This window comes from Tupaia chinensis, unplaced genomic scaffold, assembly GCF_000334495.1.
Source record: "Tupaia chinensis unplaced genomic scaffold, TupChi_1.0 Scaffold000162_1, whole genome shotgun sequence".
NCBI lineage: Eukaryota > Metazoa > Chordata > Mammalia > Scandentia > Tupaiidae > Tupaia > Tupaia belangeri.
The window spans coordinates 118,178-143,910 of NW_006159636.1; positions in this window are offsets into that span (position 1 = coordinate 118,178).

A 25,733-nucleotide genomic window follows, 5' to 3' on the forward strand; every position below is an offset into this window, starting at 1 on the left:
GCTCTCTGTCCTCACAGGGGTGCCTATGGGATTAGAAGATACTGACTTTGGTTTCTATGTAATGATCTGTACATACTTGTTTCAAGCAACTTGAATTCTTTTTTATTTGGTTTGTAATCATAGCTCAGTAACTGCTAATAAAGTTAAAGATTTTGTGAAAAATATATATACTATATATTTTGCCCAGATACGTTCACATATATATGTAATATGTGAGCTATAATATTTATTAATATTCACATTATATATAAATATGTCTTCATTATATATCATAGCTATGTATGCATGCATATAAAAATATATTTTGCCCAAATGCTTTCTTCTAACTCCCACCTCAATACTTTATATTACAAAACTCATAACATATCATACATTAATTTACTTAATGGTGTGGAGAACAAAATGTCACAAGGGACCATAGGACAGTCATACAGGGAGAACTGGGCCACATTTCATACCTGGGTGTATACCTCGTGGATATATTATAGAGAAAGATCAGATAATTAGTAAGAAACAGCTGTCTCTTTCACACCAAGTCACCACTAAAAACACTTGAAACTGAATTAAGTTCTGAGCCATAGAGACAGTTGTAAAACTTCAGGAACTCAGCGTTTTCTTGGCTGTTGCTTATGTTCTACAAGACCTTGGCCTAAATTGCTGCAGTTTAATCCTTGATCTGTGTGGTGTTTTATAACTTCAAAGAGGCAGAGCTCAGAGATGGAAAACTGAGGCTTAAAGAAGTCAGGACAATGTGACATCAGAAAGGAGAAACCCTTAAAATATCGATTGATGTCTCCTCCTACCTCTGAATGGAATGGTCCCTAAATTATCTCACATTTCTCTACTTCTAATAAGACAGAAAATTCTATGGGTTGTATGGTCCTCTGCCTAGGAATCTCGTTAGAAATCTGCAGACAGAAATCTCTTCTTCGCATCTCTCATTCTAAGCCTCAGTTATTTCGAGCTTCAGTGAAGATGGCAAACAGCTGTTCATCTTCCTTAAACTCACCACATATTTAACAACAACTCTATTAAACAGTCCCTCCTGTCTCTACCAGGAACAGATATCTGATTAGATCTTATTGTTATTTTAGGTTGCCATTCATCTTATACAATTAGCTTCTTTTTCATAGTAATGTTGTATGTCTTTTTGCAAGGAGTTTTGTAGGTCATGATGGAAGTCAGTGCCACATGAAGATGAATTGCTAGGAGCAGTAAAAAAATAGCAAAAAATGGGATTGACGAATAGGGACCAAAAAATGGTCAGGTTAGCTAATGAGCCAAGAAAGTGAGAAAAAATACTTACTGACTTTTTCCTCCCTTATGCGTCTATAAAGTATCTCCATTAGCCTATCTCCTGGGTTTACTGACGTGTAATAGGAAAAAAAAAAAAGCCAAAGAATATTTTACTTTCCCTAAATACTAATTTTACCCTGACAACCATCTACTAAAACTAATAATAAAAAAGAACATGATTTGTTTCTCCTACAGTTGGCTGAATTTGGTTAAATTAAAAATAAAGTGTTATTGACATTAGCTTCAGAAGATAAAGATCCAAAGCTGACTCGAGCAGTGATTTAACCAGAAAGTGATTAAATTCTGTGAATATATATGATGAGTCCTGTGTCTGAAAGATTTTAATATTGACTCTTCTTCTGGACCTTGTTTTAAAAGCTCCCTGAATAAATCTCCAGCAGTAATTTAAAGAATTGGCTAATGAAGATGCTACTTTTGCAGCTCAAGGGTAAAATATTTGTTTAAGAAATAGGTGTGCTAGACTCCCTGAGACTCTTTTTCCATAATTAATGAGTTGATTAATTGTATGTGTACTATGAACGATGGTGTCTGGATAATGATTACTGACCCATATGCAGCTCCCAAGCCACAGCAAACTTCAGAAATTCAATTACAAGGTCCAGATGCTGTATATTGCATATGTAAACTGTTTCAGGAAGGAAGATTGCATATTAATAATGCAGTCTATGTGGGTTATCTCTGTAACTTAGCGACTATTTTTCAAAAAGCGTTCTTGGGGAAAACAAAGGTATATAGAAAGTAGACTGTTTCAAGTTTATTTCAGCCATCACATAGACTTTTAGCCACATCATTAATGTTATTGCAATTATTAAACTATTACATATACTATTTTAGATATTTTAGAAATGATTTTAGATATTTTGTTTGAGATAGCTGATTAATATAAAAACAAACAAACAAACAAAAAACCTCCAAGCATGTATTCTTTATGTCCTGGAAATATTGTAATTTGGGGGGGGGGATCCAAAAATGAATCAGTTTCAATATTAAAGTCTCCTCAGAGCAATTGGTATTTTTGGAAAAGAAGCAAAAACCAATTGTTTGTTAAACAAGAAATAGAGAACAGCAGATGGTGTAATGGTTATGTCGGTGTACTCTCATGTAGTTGACTGCAGTTTGAGTCCTGAACCCGGTGGTATAAAACTCCCACCAGGCACATGTATGTGCATGTCCAAAATCCCAAGAGGAGAAGAGAAGAAAAGGGATTGTGGTATGGTCACCTCAGGGGATGGTTTCTCACTTTCTTTGTCTGTCTCTTTGACAAAGGCACCTGCCCTATAGCAAAACATCTCAAAAAAAAAAAAAGAAAGAAAGAAAAAGAAACAGTAACAGCAATAGCATTCCTATCTAGCGGCTGGCATGTGCAGATTTTGAACGATATTTTCTTTATTCATGACAGAGTGCACGTGACGTGCACATACGTGAGAATGAGAGGAAGATGGGAGAGTGCCCTTCACGGGGTCTGGTCATGTTAAGAGTCTCCTTCTCCAGTCCTCCAGCCCCCAGGAGCCTGGACTGTCATGCCTGGAATGCTTCAGTCCCACCAGGTCAAGGACTAGATCTGCAGTTGCTCCTGAGCATTATGTCACTGTTATACCATGGAGCCAGCCCTGAAATTTAGTCAATTTATGGCCTGTAATAATTCATTCAATTTAATCATCTACCCATCACATATTTACTAAGTTCCTCCTAAGAGTCAGGATCTGCACCGAGTAGCTGGGATAGAACTTCCTCCGTGTACTCAGGGAGACAGTTACTAAGCAGGGGCCTAATTTGAGGTAAAATGCAACCACAATTTAAGTGGATTAATATAAGAGTTAAGATAGTGTGAGTCGACTTGATATGGTCTTAGAATTCACAATGGAAGAAACACACACAATGCAAGCTACCAAGTAAGCTCTTTGCCCTGAAAACATCAGAATGTCTTTGTCTCCAGGGGTGCTAGGGCAGTATATGTCCTATGGATGATGCAATGCCGTGGAGCCAATGAACATTGTTTGTATAAATAGGACACTTTTTAAACAATCAAAACAGAATACGATTCCCGAAAGCAGTATAGTTGATCAATAATTAATCTATTCATAACCGAGAATTAGCACAACCTCAGCAGCAAGCTCTTTCCAGGAATAAATTGCTATTCATCCTTCGTGTGTAAATGACTCTTCCAAAACAGTTTTAACAGATGTCACAATTTTATCTTATTTTATTACTTTTCCCTCCTCCATCTGCCGCTGTCTCAAGCTCTCCTTATCTTATTCCTTTCCTCAGGAACTGGTTTCATCTGCTCTTACTTCCTTTAAATATGTGGCAGTCTTTCTTCGCTGACTCAATTTTCCTAAAATGTGGTTATTGTAATTAATTTTTACCTACATTGACATTGGGAACACTGGGGAAAATTAATAAGGATCTTTCAGAAGAATCTTTCGTACTATGAAATGTAGTCAACGTTCCCATTTTTATAAATGCCTTTGGTCACTGTAGAGCAGGTAGCAATAGGCTTTTGTCATTTAAGGGGCTCACCTGAATGATAACCAGAAAAGAGAGGAAATTAGTTCTGATATAGGATCCAAACATAATTAAGTATTTTAACTCATGCATATAACAATCGCTTTGTCTCAATCAACTGTTACTTTTCTGTGTTACACAATGAATTTCCTTCTTTCAATTATTTCCCAGAAACCATTCTGTTTCTGGCATACGATATTGATTTCCTTAAACAAAAATTCATGAAGGCACATCCCAAGCCTGCTTAAGATATTAGATTTACTTATGATTTGAGAGCAGAAGACATTAATTTGGGCTGACTTGGAGAAAACATTCGAATTGACTGTAATGACTGCATTTTTTTTTCTGATAGGGATGAAGTTATTGTATAAATATCAATGTGTATATACACCTGTTTTCCTTTTTTATCTATATATTCCATGAATAACCAACAGAGAGAAAGAGAGAGACAGAGAGAAAGAGGGAATGAAAAACATGGACCTTCAACAGGGTTTAACACCACAATCCACCCCCAAGTCTTTTCAGCTTGCTATCATAGGCACACCTGCCTGTGTCCAGTATGCACATGTTGATCAGAAAACAGAGCATAGCTTCCAAATGGATTCCAATACTCGCTGTACATTATGCTACTGCTGTGCCTCTGTGGCCGGGCTAACTTTCTTTTTCTTTTTCTTTTTTCATAAGAAGAGCAAGGGGGCTCTACAGCAAGATGAACTCATTTTATAGAGAATAAAAAAGATATATTGGGGCCCAACAAGGATGGTGCAGAGAGGGTACTATTATGCTATGTTCAGGCAAGGACCAAATGGGAGGACTGGGTTTGATATCCAGGCCAACCAACACAGGCCAGTTGAGGTAGGGCACTCCTATGTTCTTGGATGGCAGGAAGGAAGATTGCATATTAATAATGCAGTCTATGTGGGTTATCTCTGTAACTTAGCGACTATTTTTCAAAAAAACAGCAATAGCATTCCTATCTAGCGGCTGGCATGTGCAGATTTTGAACGATATTTTCTTTATTCATGACAGAGTGCACGTGACGTGCACATACGTGAGAATGAGAGGAAGATGGGAGAGTGCCCTTCACGGGGTCTGGTCATGTTAAGAGTCTCCTTCTCCAGTCCTCCAGCCCCCAGGAGCCTGGACTGTCATGCCTGGAATGCTTCAGTCCCACCAGGTCAAGGACTAGATCTGCAGTTGCTCCTGAGCATTATGTCACTGTTATACCATGGAGCCAGCCCTGAAATTTAGTCAATTTATGGCCTGTAATAATTCATTCAATTTAATCATCTACCCATCACATATTTACTAAGTTCCTCCTAAGAGTCAGGATCTGCACCGAGTAGCTGGGATAGAACTTCCTCCGTGTACTCAGGGAGACAGTTACTAAGCAGGGGCCTAATTTGAGGTAAAATGCAACCACAATTTAAGTGGATTAATATAAGAGTTAAGATAGTGTGAGTCGACTTGATATGGTCTTAGAATTCACAATGGAAGAAACACACACAATGCAAGCTACCAAGTAAGCTCTTTGCCCTGAAAACATCAGAATGTCTTTGTCTCCAGGGGTGCTAGGGCAGTATATGTCCTATGGATGATGCAATGCCGTGGAGCCAATGAACATTGTTTGTATAAATAGGACACTTTTTAAACAATCAAAACAGAATACGATTCCCGAAAGCAGTATAGTTGATCAATAATTAATCTATTCATAACCGAGAATTAGCACAACCTCAGCAGCAAGCTCTTTCCAGGAATAAATTGCTATTCATCCTTCGTGTGTAAATGACTCTTCCAAAACAGTTTTAACAGATGTCACAATTTTATCTTATTTTATTACTTTTCCCTCCTCCATCTGCCGCTGTCTCAAGCTCTCCTTATCTTATTCCTTTCCTCAGGAACTGGTTTCATCTGCTCTTACTTCCTTTAAATATGTGGCAGTCTTTCTTCGCTGACTCAATTTTCCTAAAATGTGGTTATTGTAATTAATTTTTACCTACATTGACATTGGGAACACTGGGGAAAATTAATAAGGATCTTTCAGAAGAATCTTTCGTACTATGAAATGTAGTCAACGTTCCCATTTTTATAAATGCCTTTGGTCACTGTAGAGCAGGTAGCAATAGGCTTTTGTCATTTAAGGGGCTCACCTGAATGATAACCAGAAAAGAGAGGAAATTAGTTCTGATATAGGATCCAAACATAATTAAGTATTTTAACTCATGCATATAACAATCGCTTTGTCTCAATCAACTGTTACTTTTCTGTGTTACACAATGAATTTCCTTCTTTCAATTATTTCCCAGAAACCATTCTGTTTCTGGCATACGATATTGATTTCCTTAAACAAAAATTCATGAAGGCACATCCCAAGCCTGCTTAAGATATTAGATTTACTTATGATTTGAGAGCAGAAGACATTAATTTGGGCTGACTTGGAGAAAACATTCGAATTGACTGTAATGACTGCATTTTTTTTTCTGATAGGGATGAAGTTATTGTATAAATATCAATGTGTATATACACCTGTTTTCCTTTTTTATCTATATATTCCATGAATAACCAACAGAGAGAAAGAGAGAGACAGAGAGAAAGAGGGAATGAAAAACATGGACCTTCAACAGGGTTTAACACCACAATCCACCCCCAAGTCTTTCTGGCTTGCTATCATCTGCACACCTGCCTGTGTCCAGTATGCACATGTTGATCAGAAAACAGAGCATAGCTTCCAAATGGATTCCAATACTCGCTGTACATTATGCTACTGCTGTGCCTCTGTGGCCGGGCTAACTTTCTTTTTCTTTTTCTTTTTTCATAAGAAGAGCAAGGGGGCTCTACAGCAAGATGAACTCATTTTATAGAGAATAAAAAAGATATATTGGGGCCCAACAAGGATGGTGCAGAGAGGGTACTATTATGCTATGTTCAGGCAAGGACCAAATGGGAGGACTGGGTTTGATATCCAGGCCAACCAACACAGGCCAGTTGAGGTAGGGCACTCCTATGTTCTTGGATGGCTGGGAGGCTCAGGCAGGAGTTTTTCAATAGGATCCGGTCAAATAATCAATAAACTTTACCTCTGTTTCTCTTATGAAAAAAGTAAACGAGAGAGAGAAAGAAGGAAAGAAAATCAGTTTATATCGTTGAGTTATAGTATATGAAAGTAGTCTATTATAAATGTATAAATAAATGTCTTTAATCTAAGGAGGAATTATTTGTATAATAAATATATCTTCCAAAACCCTTCAGGGGAAATATTTGTCTCCTAAATGAATCACCACAGTTACCCTGCATTTTCCCCACTGCAGTACTGTTGTGATATGCTGTGTTGTTTGATAGCTTGAGGAAGTTTCCTGGAGGAAACTCTGTGACAGAAGGGACCCAGTCTGCCTTTATCTTTCTATCTCCCACACATAGTCCAGTCTATGAATACAGTAGTAGCTCCATAAATGTATGTTGAAGTGAATAAATGACAGGCCATGGCAAGCCCTTGTACAGTTGTACTCAACCTTGACACCAGCATTCTGGTATGTTGTGATTATTACTATTATTATTTCCATTTTAATTGCAGCAACACCAAGTTATTCCAAGGATTTCATGACCTGGGTTGTCTATCTGGCCATTTTGGTCGAATACATGAATATCGTTTATTCTATGTGTCACTAAACAGAAAGATTGAGAAAAGGTTGATATGTATTCCTTTAGAAAGTCGTTGGTACACTGGTTTAAGCAACTATCATGAATTAATGATCCCTGGATATTTTCTAGTTTTGTTTTGTGAAGTAATTCTTTTATGTCATGACTCCTTTGACTAACCTTCTTTCAAACTGTTAGCTAGTCCCTTTCTGGCTTTGTAATCTTGATGTCTTTGAAATCTGTCAACAGTGCAAAGTGTTAGATGTTGTCCTTGGACTTCATCTTGACCTGCTTCACTTTAGACCTGCTGCTACAAACTTTAATGCTGCTGGGTCAGACCTACCATATTGGATCTTCTGCAGTGGCATAATAAGGCTTTTCCAGATTATAACTTTGACATAAGAAAGAGAATTTGAGAATTTTAAAACATGTCTTTAATATGTATTCATTTACTTATTTTTAATTTGCTACAGGACTTGTGCATTCACCATAGAGAGACCAAGAGAGGGAGAGGGGAGGGAAGAGGAGAAAGTGGCTGTCAGGGAGGATGGTCAACCACAGTCCCTTCTCTTCCATTCTCCTCTCAGGACTTTCGGGCAAGCATGTGTAAGTCCAGTGTGTCTTCAAGCTGCCAGGCCAAGATTCAAACCCTACAGTTAGCTAAAGGGGTCCAGTCACCTTAACCACCACACCACCAGCTTCCCCATACCTGTAATATTTACACATATGTTCTTTTAGTCTTAGGTACTGTAAAAATACCTTTTATTTAATCATTATGATGGTTAATCATTTTTAATTTGCTGCTTCAAAAAATGAAAACTTCTTTTCCATCTCTAGGTACACTATTCTCTTCTAGGAAAATGAAAATATTTTCTATAGAAAATTAAACTTATGAAACTGTTATGCCTATAGTTATCACTGTACTTGTAGAGTACTTGAGTACATTTGGATGTAACTATTACAAAAACCTCATTTAAGAAACATTTTGGACCTGAAAGTAGACCCAATAAAACTGAGGCAATTGAAATGGTGAACATTCCTAACACAATTTTTCTTTAGGATGAAATATTTGGAGACAGTAGGTGGCATGGAGGTTAAGGCACTGGGTTCCCACAAGCCTGACTCCACAGTTTGAGACCTGGACTGATGGCTTGAAAAATCACGTTGTATGAGAATGTGCACACGCCCAAGATCCCGAGAGGAGAATGAAAGAGAAGCGATTGTAATGTGGTCATCCCCCCTAGGAGTTATTTCTCCCTCTCTCTCTCTGTCTTTGTCAAACACATAGCTATAGAAAAAAAAAAAAGGCAAAAAAGAATAGAAGATTTAAAAGGAATGTGCTAGTAATTTTATTTCCATATTTACAAAAAAAGTATTATATCAAGAAATTATGACTAGATTTTAGCACAAATGGTGTAGTTTTGAGAAGTAAAAGATTTCCATGTTGGTTTATGTTAATTTAGTCTTGAGGTCCTTAAAGCATTGGTCATATCTTTAACTTCCTTATCAGTCATATGCCCCAGTAGTTGCTTGGTAAATCCTTATTGCTTTAAATGAGAAGCACTCACCAAAACTTTGAAAAAATTAAGGGGTTAGTAGACTATAAATAGAAAGAAAAAAATTGAGGAATTAGGTTAATAAGGAATGCTATATAGTAAAGATAAATCAAATATCTAATTTTTAATAGAAATGGCTTACTCTCTTACAATTAATTTAGAATACACCCATTTTCGTTTAACTAGTTTGAATATCATTCCGCATTTCATGTTACATTTTTATTAGAACTACTTAATAGAATTTCATTATCATTTGTCATATTTTATCTCTTATCTTTTTAATTTTTCTTTTAAGGAGCTCTTTGAGTGAAGTTGCCAGATTGCAGAGGTGTTTTTGTTTGTTGTTTTTATTTTTATGACTAACTCCTTTCACGTTACATGTAGTGGGAGACACTCCACAAATATTTCTTGGGTTAAATTAAATAAATTCATTACAAAGATTTATTAGAGTTAAAAGTGCTTCAGGCATAATCACTTCTTCTCCGTATCTGTTATTTGGAGCAGAAACTAGAATTTAGGAGTTTTCTATTATTTTAACAGGTATGCTAATCAATAACTGAATCTAACGGAAAATTCTCAATGGAGACAGCAACACATATTTATCTCAGAAAAATAGCTATGGAATTAATTGGGTTATTAAAATGCTTTAGACTTTATTTCCTTTCTGTTTTCTAATCTTCAGGTAGATGAAATAGTGAAACTAAGATAAAGTTAAGATATATTTTCCTAAATATTCGCGTAGATCAAGAAAATGGTTCGGACCAGAAGATGGTGCAGTGGTTAGGTCCTTGGACCCCTCCCAAATGGGCAAACATGCTGAGACCGGGACCCAGTGGTTTCAATCACACCAGGTACCTGTGAGTGCGTGCCCAAGATCCTGGGAGGAGAAGGGATTGCGGTGTGGCCATCCTCCCTAGGGACTGATTTCTCACTTTCTTCTCACTGTATCTGTCTCTTTCTCTCTCCAGTGAGTGCACAAGCCCTAAGACAAAGTCCCTAAAAAAAAGAAAAGAAAAAAGAAATGTTTATTAATCTACAATATATGTATACTCCAGCTTGTTTCATTTCTAAAACCTGTCCCACCTTGAGTGTGTTCTAGGTGTTTTTTGCTTTCCTTACCCAACACTTAACACAAATGACTTCATTTCTTGCATTTGCTGGTAAACTCTTGACAACTCTTCCTATGGTTCTATACCTAGCCATTTATTTTCATGTCTCTGTGGCTCAATAGCTCCAATAGTAAAATAAATTAACTAACAAATATTAAATTGCTTTCTCCTAGTCCTTTACACGTAATCTATTTATATTATCTTTTAGTCACCAAAGTAGGCTGCTCTCATTAGGTTGATATGTAAAGTCAGAAACAGAATAAAAGCTTAAATTCATCTTTTTTTATTCTAACTAGCAGAATTGTCATATTATTTTCAAAAATTAAGGAAATCATTCATATGAATATAGTGTAAACACATGTAAAGATTACGTACAACTCAGCTATTAATGAAAAAAACAATAAAGAAAGTCAAACTAACTCAAAAGCTATTTTGGGTAAGTAGTCCATAAGAATCTTGGTGAGAAAGACATGTTAAAAATAGGATTGTTAGTTTGGGCCAACAGGTGGCCTGGTGGTTAAGGCACTGGACTCCCACATGGCCACCCGCGGTTAGACTCCCAGGCCTGGAAGCTTGAAAATCATGCAAGGTGCTTTTGCCTGCATGCCCAAATTCTAAGTATGACCATCTTTCCTGAGAGGTGATTTCTCATTTTTCCTCTCACTGTTTCTCTTTCTCTTTCTAGTGAGCACACACACATGGCAAAAACCTTTAAAGAAAATATTGTAAGATCGCTAGGTTAAATACAAAACACATTAATGACCTATGGGCCAATAAATTACTCTTTCAGGTTATTTTCTCCACAAAGAGAAAGTTATAGGTTCACATATAACCTCACATAGCAAAATTTCCATGTATATATACATATGTGTGTGTGTGTGTGTGTGTGTGTGTGTGTTATAAGTCAACACCCAAGGACTATATTGAAAGACCATAGGAAAGGAAATTTGAGGGAAATGGAGAAGTAAGACACTTGTGGGACATAGATAAACTTTATTATCTGTTGACGAGGATGCGTATGGTAGGCTCAACTGGGCTGGACTGTGGTGTATATCATGTTGGGTAAAGTCTCTTCACAATCTAAATAATGTATAGTGATTTAATGTATGAATAATAATAATAAATTTTTAAAAATTAAAAAAATGAGTTATCCATTTGTTAAAAAAAAAAAAAAAAGAAAGAAAGAAAGAAAGAAAGAAAGTTCTTTCCACACTGTTTTGGCATATTTTTCAAAGTTTGTGATGATTTTTTTTTGAGTCTGTGCACTACTCAGTTGGGCTAATAAATACAATGTTTGCCTTTCCCCCAAGCATCCATGTTGAATAGATCTCGTAACTATTTTATTCAAAAGAAAATAGTTGCTACTATCCTATTTAGCTCTCAGAGCCATGAATGACAGATTCAAATCCCAAAATCAAAAGGAAAATCAAATACTGCAACTACTATGTAGGAACACTTCACAAAGACATTTTCTCAGGAATTTGGCAGAAGGGTATTTGTGGAGAAGTGTGGGATAAAGCAATTAATCACGATGATAAACAGACTTTGATGAATGCATAATAATAGATCAGACCTATCTAAGGAATTTGAATAACGAAAACAAAAATGTTTTCTCCAGAGGGTGCAGAAACCAGAATTTAGAAGTTTTATAATGGAATTGTTTCAGTATCATCCTTCTAGTGAGATCTAATAACTCTGGCTTCCCAATAGCATTTCTGGGCGAAGTCAAAAGCTTAGAATTCTGCGAAGTAGCAATTGCTTGCACCAGGAAGATTCCATGCACATCACGCCCTCTGATGGTGTTATGTTAATGAATATATTTAAGTACATTTGTACAGGTAAAGACATAGTGTCCTATTTATTTGTTAATTGTTTTAGGACCTTAGGTCCTGTCGAGTAAAATTTAAAATATATTTGTAATATATTACTAAATCTAGGAGAACCATAAAAGAAAACTTATGAAAAGTGAAATGAAATATTGAATATAAATTTTGAGAGTAGGATCCATACATTGAGATCTCACCCTCTCTCTTCTCTCCTCTCTCTCTCTTTATTCAAGTTTTTACCATAAAGCACATGAACTCACAAGAGAGAAGAGAGGGAAAGTGAATCAGCCCCCAGGAAGATGGCCACACCACAATCTCTTCTCATCCATTTCCCTCTTGGAATTGTGGGCATGTACACACATGCACCCAGAATGATTTTCAAGCCACTGGGTCCAGAATTCTAACTGCAGCTAGCCATGTGGGAATCCAACCACCATACCCACCATGCCACTTGCTGGCCCCCTCTTCACTCTTTCTCACTAGGACCCAGCTGCTGGTCCAACTGGACCTCCTGAACCTCTTGTGGTCATTACCGTGTACTCATGGAATTGCCTATGGCCAGGGCCATTCCAGAGGTATACACACCATTCCCACATTGACATCAATAGATCAGGGGCCCTAAACCCTAATTTTGTACTCTGCTGATTTTGTTCACTGATAAACTAACATTCACTAACCTTCAAAGAATTTATGTATTTATGTGCAAACTAGACTTCTCTCTTAGTGACAAGGAGTCTGCATTAATTTTTAAGTGATTTATGAAGGCTTGGTTCTTTTTTAGAGAGAGAGATTTTTGCTATAGTGGGTGTGGACTCACCAGAGATACAGAAAGTGATAAATCACCCTTCAGGGGGATTGTTACTCCATAATCCTTTCTCCTCCATTCTCCTCTTGGAATTTTGGGCACACCCACACATGTGCCTGGTGTTCAAGTTTCAAGTCACTAGGTTTGGGACTCAAACTCTGGCAGACCATGTGGGAGTTCAGTGCCTTAATTACCAAGCCACCTACTAGCCTTGAAGGCTTTGTTCTTATATAAAACCCAACCCCTACACTTATGACCACACAACCATTCTGCACCTGGCCTTCAGCAGAATCTTGTTTCCCCTCATGTGTGTAAACTCATGTTTTCTGCCTGACCTCTGAGTGTGTTCTTTGGGATTGGTAAAGATTATGGGCAAACTCTCTCAGATTAAAGGCTTCCATAGGGCAAATATAAAGTACAAAGAATTGTTATATTAATTTAGCAGTATTGTAGGACTGGTTTGTCATATCTAGTTTAGTTGGATGTCCTGTTAGGTTTCATTGTCTAAGTGTTACCATAATTAGAAGTGACATTTCAGAACATTTTAAATTTTCAAAGACTCAAATAGAAGTGAATTCTTTATATATCAAGCAGGGAATTCTAAGTCAATTGACTTAGGCTATAAAATGTAAGTGAAAAATTACAAAATGCATTGGAAAAATGGAAAGCTTAGCTTCAAAAGTAAGTATTATTCTTCTTATTATAGTATTAAGATAATTTTGCCCACAAATTATAAGTGGAAGAGAAACAATCATTTTAATGCCAAAATAAAGTATACGAACACGGGCAAGGAATCATTTAAAAATATATTAAGTTTTTACATAGACCCCCTTACAGAATCGACTTAGGAATGGCAAACCAGATCTCATGCTGTTGATACTAGGATTTCCCCCAGGCTTTCTTTGCAATTCTTCTCGCTTCAGACTTTTCACTATATATAGTTAAGTAAGCATTTAGAGGATTTTCACTTGGGATAATTCATTCTTACAGTCAAAGTCAGTTATGTGTGCGGGGACTGCCTATCTATTCTGACATTATCAGAAGTGAAGAAATGTTTTTATTAGCCAGGGGCTAAGCTTCATAAAATCTCTGTTTCAAACACTTTGGGAGTCGCTGTGCATTTTCCAGCTACTTTCAACTTTAACTTTTGTACTGTTTGGTGACATGTTCAGTATAGAAAACTATCGTCCATCCTATGGATGCAAATAAAACATTACTATCAATCAAAGTGGAACATTCGTGGCTAGATCATTTACTAGAAAGTCTGCCAAGGACAAGGCTATTTCTACACCACGACTAACTTTACAGGTTGAACAATGAAAAGCTATAGCATCTCCAAATGACAATTAAATAAAAATAAATTTGATTCCTTTTTAAAATAATTATTTTATATACATTTATTTTTATTTATGTATTTATTTTAATTTGACCAGAGAGGGACAGAGAAAGAGAGAGAGAGAGAGAGAGAGAGAGGGAAAGTGACAAAGCAAGTCATCAGGCCCAGGTCTTAAATCTCAGCTGTCCATGTGGGAGTGCAGTGCCCTTAACTACCATGCCATATGCCAATCCAAAAACATAAATTCAATTAAATAAATTATATTAAAACCAAGTATAATAAATTCTCTGTATTTATTACTTCTTCATTTCTTTGCTACAGTTCTTGTTATCTACTCTATTGAGATTCATCTTGTCTATTGTGTTTGTATGTGATAATACTGTACAACGGTGAGATCATGGGCATTTCTCTCCAACTTCATATTAAGTGACCACAGGTTGTAGGTTATATTTCTGTCGGGAAAGGGAATATTTACACCATAAAAATTGCCAAACCCTGCTCACCAGGTCTTGATTTAATGTTGTGTTTACTACATAAAAATATAATGATTGGAATATGTTTATAATGCAGATTATTCTCAAAATAGTGTTGTTTCTGAAATCATTACAGCATGGTTGCACCTAGTATATTAAGGGAATATTCTAACATTCAAAAATGTTTATGGGATACAGAAAAGTGATTGTTTAGAAAGCGAATATTTTTTTCTCGTACTAATCTCATCTCAATTAATTTATTTACTTTTGCATGCTAGAGTTTATTAGTTGCAGCACCTGTTTTCTCTTACAACAACTCAGGAATGTATAATATAGCTCCTACTCAACTAACTAAATAAATGGCATATAACTGTGCAAGCAACTAGCTACTTCCTAATCGACTCTTGAAAATAGTGCCAATATATGCCACATATATTTATTATGTTTTACCGATACCAATCCTGATCAGCACATGATTGACAAATAATGATAAAATATGTGTGTCCTTGGGAACCAGCAGTTAGCGTAATGGCTATGTCGCTGGACTCCCACGTAGTCGACCACAGTTCGCGTCCAAGACCCAGTGGCTTAAAACTCAGGCCGGGCGCGTGTGCGTGCGTGTCCAAGATCCTGAGAGGAGAATGGAGGAGAAGGGATTGCGTCGTGACCATCCCCCCTGTGGGGTGATTTCTCACTTTCTGTCTCTATGTCTCTCTCTGTCTGTCTGGCGAGCACACGCGCCCTATAGCGAAAATCTCTCCAAAAAAAAAAAAAAAAAACCAGTATAAAAAAAAATGTGTGTCCTTTACTTTAAGTTCTAGTAAAGTAACTTTCAGAAACACTGAAAGAGAGTACTTTCATTAATTTTTGCCAGTTCTTTAAAGCCACATCTAACAGGTTGCAATTGGTGAGTGAGGGGATTTAGTCCCAATATGAATGTTGGTTGCTATTTTTGTTAGTGTGTAAGAGGAAAGTGAAATAAGACAGGATAATTTTTCAGAGTTTCTAAGTAGCACAGCAGTAAAACACTCACTCAGCGGTATACATTATATATTAGTCACCTTGTCAAGCTTAGATATCAGATCATATGTCTACATATAGAGATGCTCTAATATATCTTCTTACAAAATATCAGACTATTTATAAAAGAGAGAAAAATATATATGTTCCAAGAGTGGTTATTTCAAACCAAGACAGGAAGAATTATAATAACCACGTACCTTACAGCTTTGAGAAACCCGAATTTTCCATTTTAAAAGAAATATTGTATTAGGAAATTTACCAAAAATGAGGACACCAAAACAACCAAGATTGCGATCTGGGGAAAACTGATACTCATTCTCTTTGCTAGTTTACTCCTGACAAAAATGGCAGCTACTAAAACATTGAAGTGGCATCTTCTGGGAATCAGTAGTGACACATGGGGACAACTTCATTATACTTTTCTCTCTATCATAATAGTTCACATTGCTCTAAAGCTAAGAAAAATGAAGACCATTGAGAGACACAATGAGTACTAAATCTTTTAAAGAGACAGAAATTTCTAGAATATGGTTTAGATTCAGGAACCATGATTCAGAGAAACCTTTGGCTTTTGGTATTAATTTATGGGGGAAAAAAAAAGAAATAATTTGGTTAGAAGAACCTCCAAAGTTTAAAATCTTGAATTTTTAAAGAGAAACTACAAGCCTGATCAACAAAGACCTATTATTGGTCAACTTCTAAGGCAAATTCTAGGCCTTGAATCAGAAACTTCAGGTTGTTGGATACTTAAGTATAGTAGATTTCAAGAATAAAAGTCTTCCCCATACCTTTTTAAAAACTATGAACAACAACAACATAAAAACAAAGACAAGGTAGATATCCTCAAAGAGCAGACATGGAAGCTGCATATTGACTAACCAAGATACAAATATCTCCATTAGAGCAAAGAGTTACTGACTCTCAAGAAGGATATAGTCCATGCTATAAATAGAAAGTTATTTTGTGTGTTTTTCCCTTCTTCCCTTGGCCAAATGGGAGACTTCATTTCAGATAGCTTATTTTACATCTGCCTTTGAATATTGAACGCTGTGGCTGAGGTTAGTTAAATTTATCTCCACGTTTTAAGTTTCGGGCATAAGTAGTTGCATCTGGAATACTGGATAAAATTTTTAGATGTTCTGAAAATGGAATAAAAGTTGAATATGTTATAAAATGTATAGGAATAACTGAATTAGAAATGGGCTAGATCTCACATAGAAGACTTGAGTCTTAGACCCAGTGGCCTGAAAATTATGCAGGATACAAGTGTATGCATGCCCAAAATCCTGACAGGAAAACGAGGGAGATAGGATTGTGGTGTGGCTATCTCCCCTGCCGGCGGGGGGGTGGGGGTGGGTTCTTATCCATTCTCTCTCTCTTCAGCAAGTGCACACACTCTATACCAATAAACTAAGAAAAAAATATATGTTTAATCTTAAATAATTTCAATGTTTAGAGTCTTTGAAGTATCAAACTATATCTGCATGTAATAATAGCACAAATTATATGGGATGCAGTGGTAAATTCTGCTTGGACAAATATAAGAAGAGACAGCTGATACATTTTTTCTTTTGCTTTGGCGTTTTATCTTTCTTGTTAGAATGGAACTCTCATCAACTACAAAAAAAATATAGATACTTTGATGGGTGTTTTAATTTAAAAATAAGTTATGTGGGCTATACTGTTAGTCCCTGACTTAAACGCTTGCTTGTCTGAAAGAAAGATGAGTCTTGTTATTTTACTCAACACAGTATTTTTAAAATTTAAGTAGTAGTAAATTCTCATGTCCTGGTAGGCACGTATCATTCATACATCTTCTGATCTGTTGGTATCAATCCTGAAATATCTAAGAGTATAAATTTTAAAATTTCTCATTGTGAATATTTAAATTATTTGTATTTTTAAAATTAATGCTCTTTTTTTAATACATTAAACTCATTGCTTAGTGAATTCATTCATGTAGGCGCCGAATGTATAATATATGGTGAGGCTTCCTTTTTGACTGATGAAAAGGAAGAAATGCAAAGAATTAAGTAAAATACTAATTGAAACATAAATATTTTAGATTATTAGATAACCATCATAAACGATTATTCATATATGAAATTGAAACCATTTTCATGCCCATATTTTACTGATTACAGAATTGGTAATGCATTTTCCCCTCTGTGAAGAATAAAAATATTATCTTGCCAGACTATCAAATATGTCATTGAGAATTTCTTATAATATGCTGCCTGAGAAGATGTAAAAAACACCTGACATTGTTAAACATTGGCAAAGACAGAAATAACAGCTTGTACTAATGCAAATTGCCCAGCAGTTTGTTGATATAGATGAACATGGACAGATGGTTTCCAGGAAGCAGTTTCATCATTGGTTTCCTATTTAACAGAAATGAAGGACTTCCTATTTGTGACAGCATACTGGAAGTCACGAAAAGGAAGCTGTTGAGAATTCTTCAAAGACTTCTTTCTGCCAGATGGAGAAACTGCTAGTAGATGGAATGACTTCCAGGACTTACATATATCACACTGCAAGGGTGCCCTTCCGCCCACGTCATCTTGCCATAGTCATTGCCCAGGATAGTCTTCGTTTCATCTTTATAGTGAAGAGTGCTTACCCTTTGTTTTTTTGTTTGTTTGTTTGTTTGTTTTTGAGAGGTTTTCGCTATAGGGCGTGTGCACTCGCCAGACAGACAGAGAGAGACATAGAGACAGAAAGCGAGAAATCACCCCCCCGGGGGGATGGTCACGCTGCAATCCCTTCTCCTCCATTCTCCTCTCGGGATCTTGGGCACACACGCACATGCGCCCGGCGTGAGTTTTAAGCCACTGGATCCGGGACGCGAACCGCGGTCGACTACGTGGGAGTCCAGCGACATAGCCATTACACTAACTGCTGGTTCCCCTTACCCTTTGTTTTTAAAAGCCAGATGTCTATCATTATTGGAAACTGATACAGAGGAGGGAGCTTCTCATCTTATTCTATGAGACCAACATTATCTTGCTACTAAAAATTGAATAAAATCATTAAAAGAAAACTACAGAAAAATAATTTTAATGAAAATAAGAGGAAGAGATCTCAGCAAAATGCTAACAAAGGGACTCTACTGATGTGTAAAATGTGTGATATTCTATGCCAAGTAAGTTTAATCCCAGAAATTATTAGTTGTTTTGACATCTAGAAACCAACGAATGTACTGTACCATATTAGTAAAGTGAAAAACAAAAGTTGTGTGCTCATCTCAATAGATACAGAAAAAGAGTTTTATTAAATTCAGTTCTTTCCTGATAAAAGCACTTAAGAACACAGAAATAGGACAGTTCCTCAATTCTGTGGTAGCTTTCTTTGACAATATAGCTAACAACAAACTTAACAGTGAAAGACCAGATGTTTCCCCCTAAGACCAAGAACAAGACAGATACATCTATTCTTTACAATCCTGTTTAATATATTAAAAAATTCTAGTTAAGACAATTAGGCCATAACATCTAAGTTGGAAGAAAAGGTAAAACTCTTTCTATTTGAAGAAGACATGATCAAATAGTCATAAGGAACACAGAAAACTCGTATGAACTTAAAAAATAAGTTCAGCAAAGTTACAAGCTCATATATAAAGTATCAATGGTGTTTCTATGTATTTTCAAAATATGATATAAAACTTAAAGAAATCCTTCCACGCATAATAGCATCAAAAAGAATAAAACAGTGATAATTCAACAAAAAAGGGCAAAACTTAAACTCTGGAAATGAAACTATATTATTGAGAGAAATTGTAAAAGACATCAATAAAATGGAAAGACACTGCATAATTAAGGATCAGGTATTTAATGCAATTAATGTGGCAATAATTCCTCAATGATTTACAGAATTGATCCATCTTCATTGAAATCCCAAATGACTTTTTTAAGAAAATCGCTAGCTGACTGTCCAATTCATATGGAAGTTCAAGGGACCTAGCATAATCAAAAGAATATTGAGAAGAATAGACCTGGAAAGCTCACAGTTCCTGATTTTAAAACTTTACCACAAAGAAACAGTAATGAATATAATGTAGTCCAAGTATATGGAGAGACATATAAACCAATGAATAAAAGTCCAGAAATACATGCATACGTTACTTTTTGACAAGAGTGCCAAGACAAATCGATGATGGAAAATATTATTTTCAACAAAATGTTGAGGGAACAACTGTTTCCACATGCGAAAGAACGCAGTGGCATCCCTACTTCACACCATGTAGGAAAAACTAACTCAAAACGGGTTAAAGACCTAAATATAAACACTAAATAAGCATTTCGATAAGACTCTTTAGGTTACATAGAACCATTTACCCAGTATCTCCTCACAATAAAACCCCAAATCAAGTGACCTCCCCCTGCACTCTTAAACCATTGTCAGATTTTCCTGAAAGCCGCCTCTGCTTTCCCCAGCACACCTCATTACATAATGAGCCTTTTTTTTTCTTTCTTTTTTTTTTTAAGAGATTTTTTGCTATAGGGTGCATGTGCTCGCCAGAGAGAGACAGAGAGACAGAAAGCAAGAAATCATCCCCAGGGGAAGGGGGGGATGGCCATGCTGCAGTTCAGGCCCAGGGTTCAAACTATGGTTGACTGCATGGGAGTCCAGTGATATAACCATTATGTCATCTGCTGGCCCCCATAATGAGCCTTTTAAAATTCTCTTCTAATAGATGTATATGTGCGCACGCATATGGGTACACTTGAAATTCAAACCAAATTCCGTGTGGAGGATTCATCCCAATAGTTCAGGGTGATCATAATAGTGTATGTTTTTAGGAAGTGGATTAATCAGCAAAAAAATAGGTCAATTATTATTTCTGAGTTAAAATGAGGAATTAATACTATACTAATCTTGGATTTTGAAATGGAATTAAATGCAGGAACTTGGTTCCAAAAGTGACCATCACATGGTTAGCACACAAGAATTTGCAGAAATCCTGGAATGGTCATTTGACCTCCCAAATAACACTATGTCAGGAAGTAGAAAAAAATTTATTTAAATATTGGCTAGGATAAACTGAGATGATAATGACCTATACTGATTTATATAAGAATGGTAATACATGTATCCAAAGGAGATATATATTCAACCCTTATACTTCAATAAAAAAACAGCTTTATTTCATGTATGCAACCCTTACCATGTCATTTTTGAAAAATCTCATTGATCCAAAATTGAGGTAAGAGTACTTACATTTTAAAATCTTCTCCCTTACTTAATTTAAATGTGATTAAAACATTGAAAATATAATCAGGGACCGGCAGTTAGCATAATGGCTATGTTGCTGAACTCCCATGTAGTTGTGTAGTTGACCGTGGTTGAAGTCCCAGACTGGGTGGCTTAAACTCATACCAGGTGCATGTGCATGCGTGCCCAAGATCCCAAGAGGAGAATATTGAAGAAAGGATTGCGGTGTGGCCATCTCTCCTGGGTGGGTGATTTCTCGCTTTCTGTCTCTCTGTCTCTCTCTGTCTTTCAGAGTGCACACGCCCGATAGCAAAAACCTCTCAAAAAAAAAAAAAAAAAGAAGAAAGAAAGAAAGAAATATAATGATATTTTCAAACTCCATTTAGATAGTTTTAAAACATTTTAAAATGTTCAGGCTATCTTTCAAACTAAGAAACATTTTAATTTCATTTCAAATAGGTAGAGTTATTAGTGAGTTAAGGAAGAAATAAATGAAAATATGATAAAAGCCTGGGAAGAAGAGAAGAAATTGATGAAGGTAGAGAAGTAGGAAGAAAAGAATAGAAAGAAGAGACTCATATGAGCAATTAGTTGATCTAATTTGAAAATATATCTGCTCTTGCTTTCAGAGAGCAAGCCCTTTAAAATGACTAATTAGCAGAGAGGGCTGCAGGCTATTACATAACTATTGATTTAATAAGGCAGTTGATTGTATTTTTTCAAAAGTTAGAGTCACCAGGAAGGAAGAAAGTTTAAAAAGCCTAGAGTTCATTTTCTTGCCTTTAGGCGGAAATATTTTAGTCACTCCGAAACAAGAGAATTTCTCTCACTTTAAAAATGTCCACAAGAGCAAAAAAAAAAAATACAATTCCCTCTGAAAATGTATCTTAGGTTCACAAAAACAGTTTCCCAGAAGTCCAACTTATACCCAGGAAAGCAATTCATTAAGTGATGTTGAAAGGGTCAAGGGACTTTGGTTTTGCCATATCTACATGTTCACTCATGGATCTTAAAGAAAGAATAAGAAAAGGAGTGGGCTTGAGATGGCACTTGAAAACAGTTCTTTAAGTATAAATTGCTCAACAGAAAAAGAAATATTCTGTATTATAAAGGAAGTGATAATTTGCTTAATTACCTACTTTATTTAAAAGGGAATAGATACAGTGATCATCTCCTTGACTGAGTTCAAGCAAAACCCAAGAATCCCTACTTTAAAAGATAATAATGAAAACTATTCAGATAGATTAAGAAAAAAAATCCATTTCTGCAAATTCTTAATTCTGTTTTTTAAAGTTTCTTTCTTTCTTCCATAAGTGAGAGAGTCAGAGACAGAGAGATCATCCACCAATGAGGTCTTTTATTGGGATCCTCCCCCATCTTCAGCCAGCCCCAGATAACGGGCATTCATGTGGCCAGTATACTCAGGGAGATCTCCAGATGTGACTGGAATCTTCCCCTAGGGATCAGCCTTGGAGACTATCACATTTTCCTGTCATGCCACTGTCCAGCCCCTGCAAATTCTCAATTCTTACATGCATGCCCAAACCTAAACATTTAACGAGATTTTTTGTATTAGTTTTGTATATAAATGTACACATATAAAGATGAAGAATGATCAAATAACTTTCAATTCCTTAGTTACGATTCAGATCATTAGTATAGTACATCTAAATCTACTTCAATTTTGCCATTATTATCACTTTCTAGTCAAAGAAAATTGAGGGAGTAGTATATCGAGATGAAATAGGCAGAGGAAAATATTAACAATACTTTCTCTTATGTACAAAATTTGAAATGGTAATTTTATTGAGAGAAGGCTTTATTTACCTTAACTCATGCCAAATAAGAATTCTGTTCTTGGAGCTCAAGGTGACCATCATACATGGCCAACCATGTGGTTCAAGTTCTGGACCCAGTGGTTGGAGAAATACACCAGGTACATATGTAGATGTGCCTAAAATCCCAAACAAGAGGAGAGATGGAGAAAGGATTGAGGCATGACTATTCTCCATGAAAGGTGCTTTTCTCTCTCTCTCTTGCTCTCTCTCTCTTTCTTTCCTTCTCTTTTGCAAGTGCACACACTGTCTAGAAAAAAAAAGATTCTAAGCAATTTAAAAGTGAAAGTCTAGGACTCTAATTCCTGAACTAAAAGAAAATCACTGTTCAGAACCGTAGTATTATAGAACCACACTTACCTGTATAATTGTGCCATAGTTTATCTTGCCATACCAATTTTATTCCAACAAAAATAACAGACTATTACAAAATAAATTTTACAATTAATACCACTGCTTTTTGAAATCATAGCCTCTTTCAAGTTTATCAACTGACATACAAGTCTACTATTAAGACATTTAATGAACTTTATATAAGAAGTACATACTTATTTCCTAGTTGGAACAATTCTAGATTTTACTAAAGAGAAACATATTTTTCCAATATCATTTAAGGTGAAAGAAATGTTTCATTTTTTTTTTCATCTTTTTTGAAAAAAGACTAATGTTTTGCATTCTTCTAGGGCAGTCCATAACACACATCAGTGATTTACAGACTTTCTGACAGCCTTTCACTAAGATCATGAGGGCTTACATTTCCTGTGATTTTTACTCTCGTCCATTTTTGGGTTTATTTTGTAGTATTTTAAAGGAAAAGATTATTTCTAAAACCGATTCTGCATATCTACTTAAGATTTTAGCTGAGGTCATATTAAATAAAAAATTAATTAATTAATTTAAAAAAAAAAAAGCCACGCACTGTGCTGCCCCATGTGGTCCTGAAAAGCTCTGAGGGTGTTTCTGTCTTGAATGGGTGGCCCTGATTTCTCTAACTCTTGCCCTTGCCTACAAGCTAGTTCACCCCCAGGGCAAAATCAGCTGCTGAGTTCAACTTACCTCCCCATGGATCACACTTCTTTGTCTTTTTTACCAAGTCTTGCTCTTTCTGTTCTCCAAAAGATGATTTTGCAGCTGTATCTGGCTTTGCTAGTAGACTTCAGTAGAAGTGCTGATATGCGGAAGCATCTAAAGCTCACTCTACAGCAGAACTGTGTAATTATTTTTTAAACTAGCACACATTTCTAGAGCAACCAAATGACTGCTAAAAGTTATAGTGGGGATTTCAGTGTGTGTGTGTGTGTGTGTGTGTGTGTAAAAGCACATGAAGTTTTTGCTTTTCCACTTAGAATAGGGTTACATCCAGATAAAACCAAGATAAGTTGGAAATATTAAGCCACAAATGCATTTAATACACCTAACTTATCAAACCTCATCACTTAGCTTAGTATACTTTAAATGTGCTCAGAACACTTACATTGCTCTAGAGTTGGACAAAATCATCTAACAAAATGTCTATTCCATAGTACTTCTTTAAATATCTCATATTATGTATTGAGTGCTGTAATGAAAGTAGTAAATAGTTGGGACCAGCAGTTAGCATAATGGCTATGTCACTGGACTCCCATGTAGTCGACCACGGTTCAAGTCCAAGACCCAGTGGCTTAAACTCACATAGGGCGCACGCGTGTGTGAGTGTGTGTGTGTGTGTGTGCCCAAGATCCAGAGAGGAGAATGAGGGAGAAGGGATTGCAGCGTGGCCATCCTCCCTGGGGGAGTGGGGGGATTTCTTGCTTTCTGTCTCTCTTTTTCTCTGTCTTTCTGGTGAGCACATGTGCCCTATAACAAAAGCCTCTAAAAAAAGTAGTAAATGAAGTAGTTATGTTGGCATTCAAAATATGGCTTCTTGGGTACAGCAGGTGGTATGGTGGTTGAGACTTCTCGGGAGTACCACATGGCCAATCACGGTTCGAGTCTTGGACCTAGTGGCTTGCTTTCTCACTTTCTCTCTCTGATGGGTACATGTGTCCTATAGAAAATTAAACAATAATAAACAATAAAATTAAGTAAATAACTAAAAAATAGCTTCTACTGAAATTATATAGCTTTTGCACCATTGTGAAGTAAAATAAAATTCATCAGCCAATCATCGTAAGTTTGGGACTACTTGGGGATGTGTGTGGATCTGTATCTATCATTAGTTCCTAATGATGAAACCTTATGGATGGTATCATCAGATCATTCTATCAGTGAGAAGCAAATATAGAGTTAAAGTCTCTTTTGCTATAATCGCATTGTATTGGAGAACTGAAATTATTCTTTATTTTATGGTAGACAAAGTATTATACAAATTTATTAACTTGTGTGGTCTGAAACTAGAAATATTTGCTACAGCATTGAAATTGAGAAAGAAATAGTTCAGCACTTGTTTGATGGGGCTAGAGGCAAAAAGAGGGCCTTACACATATTCCTAAAAATTCATTATTATTTTTAAAGGGCATGGGGAAAATACCACACAAATTTCTAGGAAATACGGTATTTAATTGAGATAATCATTACTGTCTCTTTTATATTGAATGAAAAATAATTAACTTCTATTGAAATATGCAAAATTTCCACAAAGCATGAAGTATAAATTTAAAACAATATTTAGAGAACAGATGCACTCTTTTGGAATGGACTTATTTTTAATGTTTTTACATCTCCTTTTTTGCATGAACTTACATTTTAAAATTTAGCAAATACAATCAGTCCTTTATGTAAACATTCTAAATTTGAAAAAAATATTTTGCAAAGACATTGCTATTATTTCCTATGACTGCCGTTTTAAACATGGTTAGCATATATTTTAACTGCCTTCTGCTGTGTGAAAGTGATGATGAGATTAGATCTTACTGTGAAAAATGTTCTATTTAAACGCTTCCACATTTTTCACACATTCCATTTATTAAAAGCATTTTTTGTTATTTTAGAGAAAAAATCAATTTACATTTCCTCTTGTTCAAAAATCCCACAAAGTGATGAGGTAAATCAGGGTTTGTAACAAGAGAGTGCTTTTAACTAGAAAGAATTCCTTTCTTCTATGTCCTTACCTAATCCCA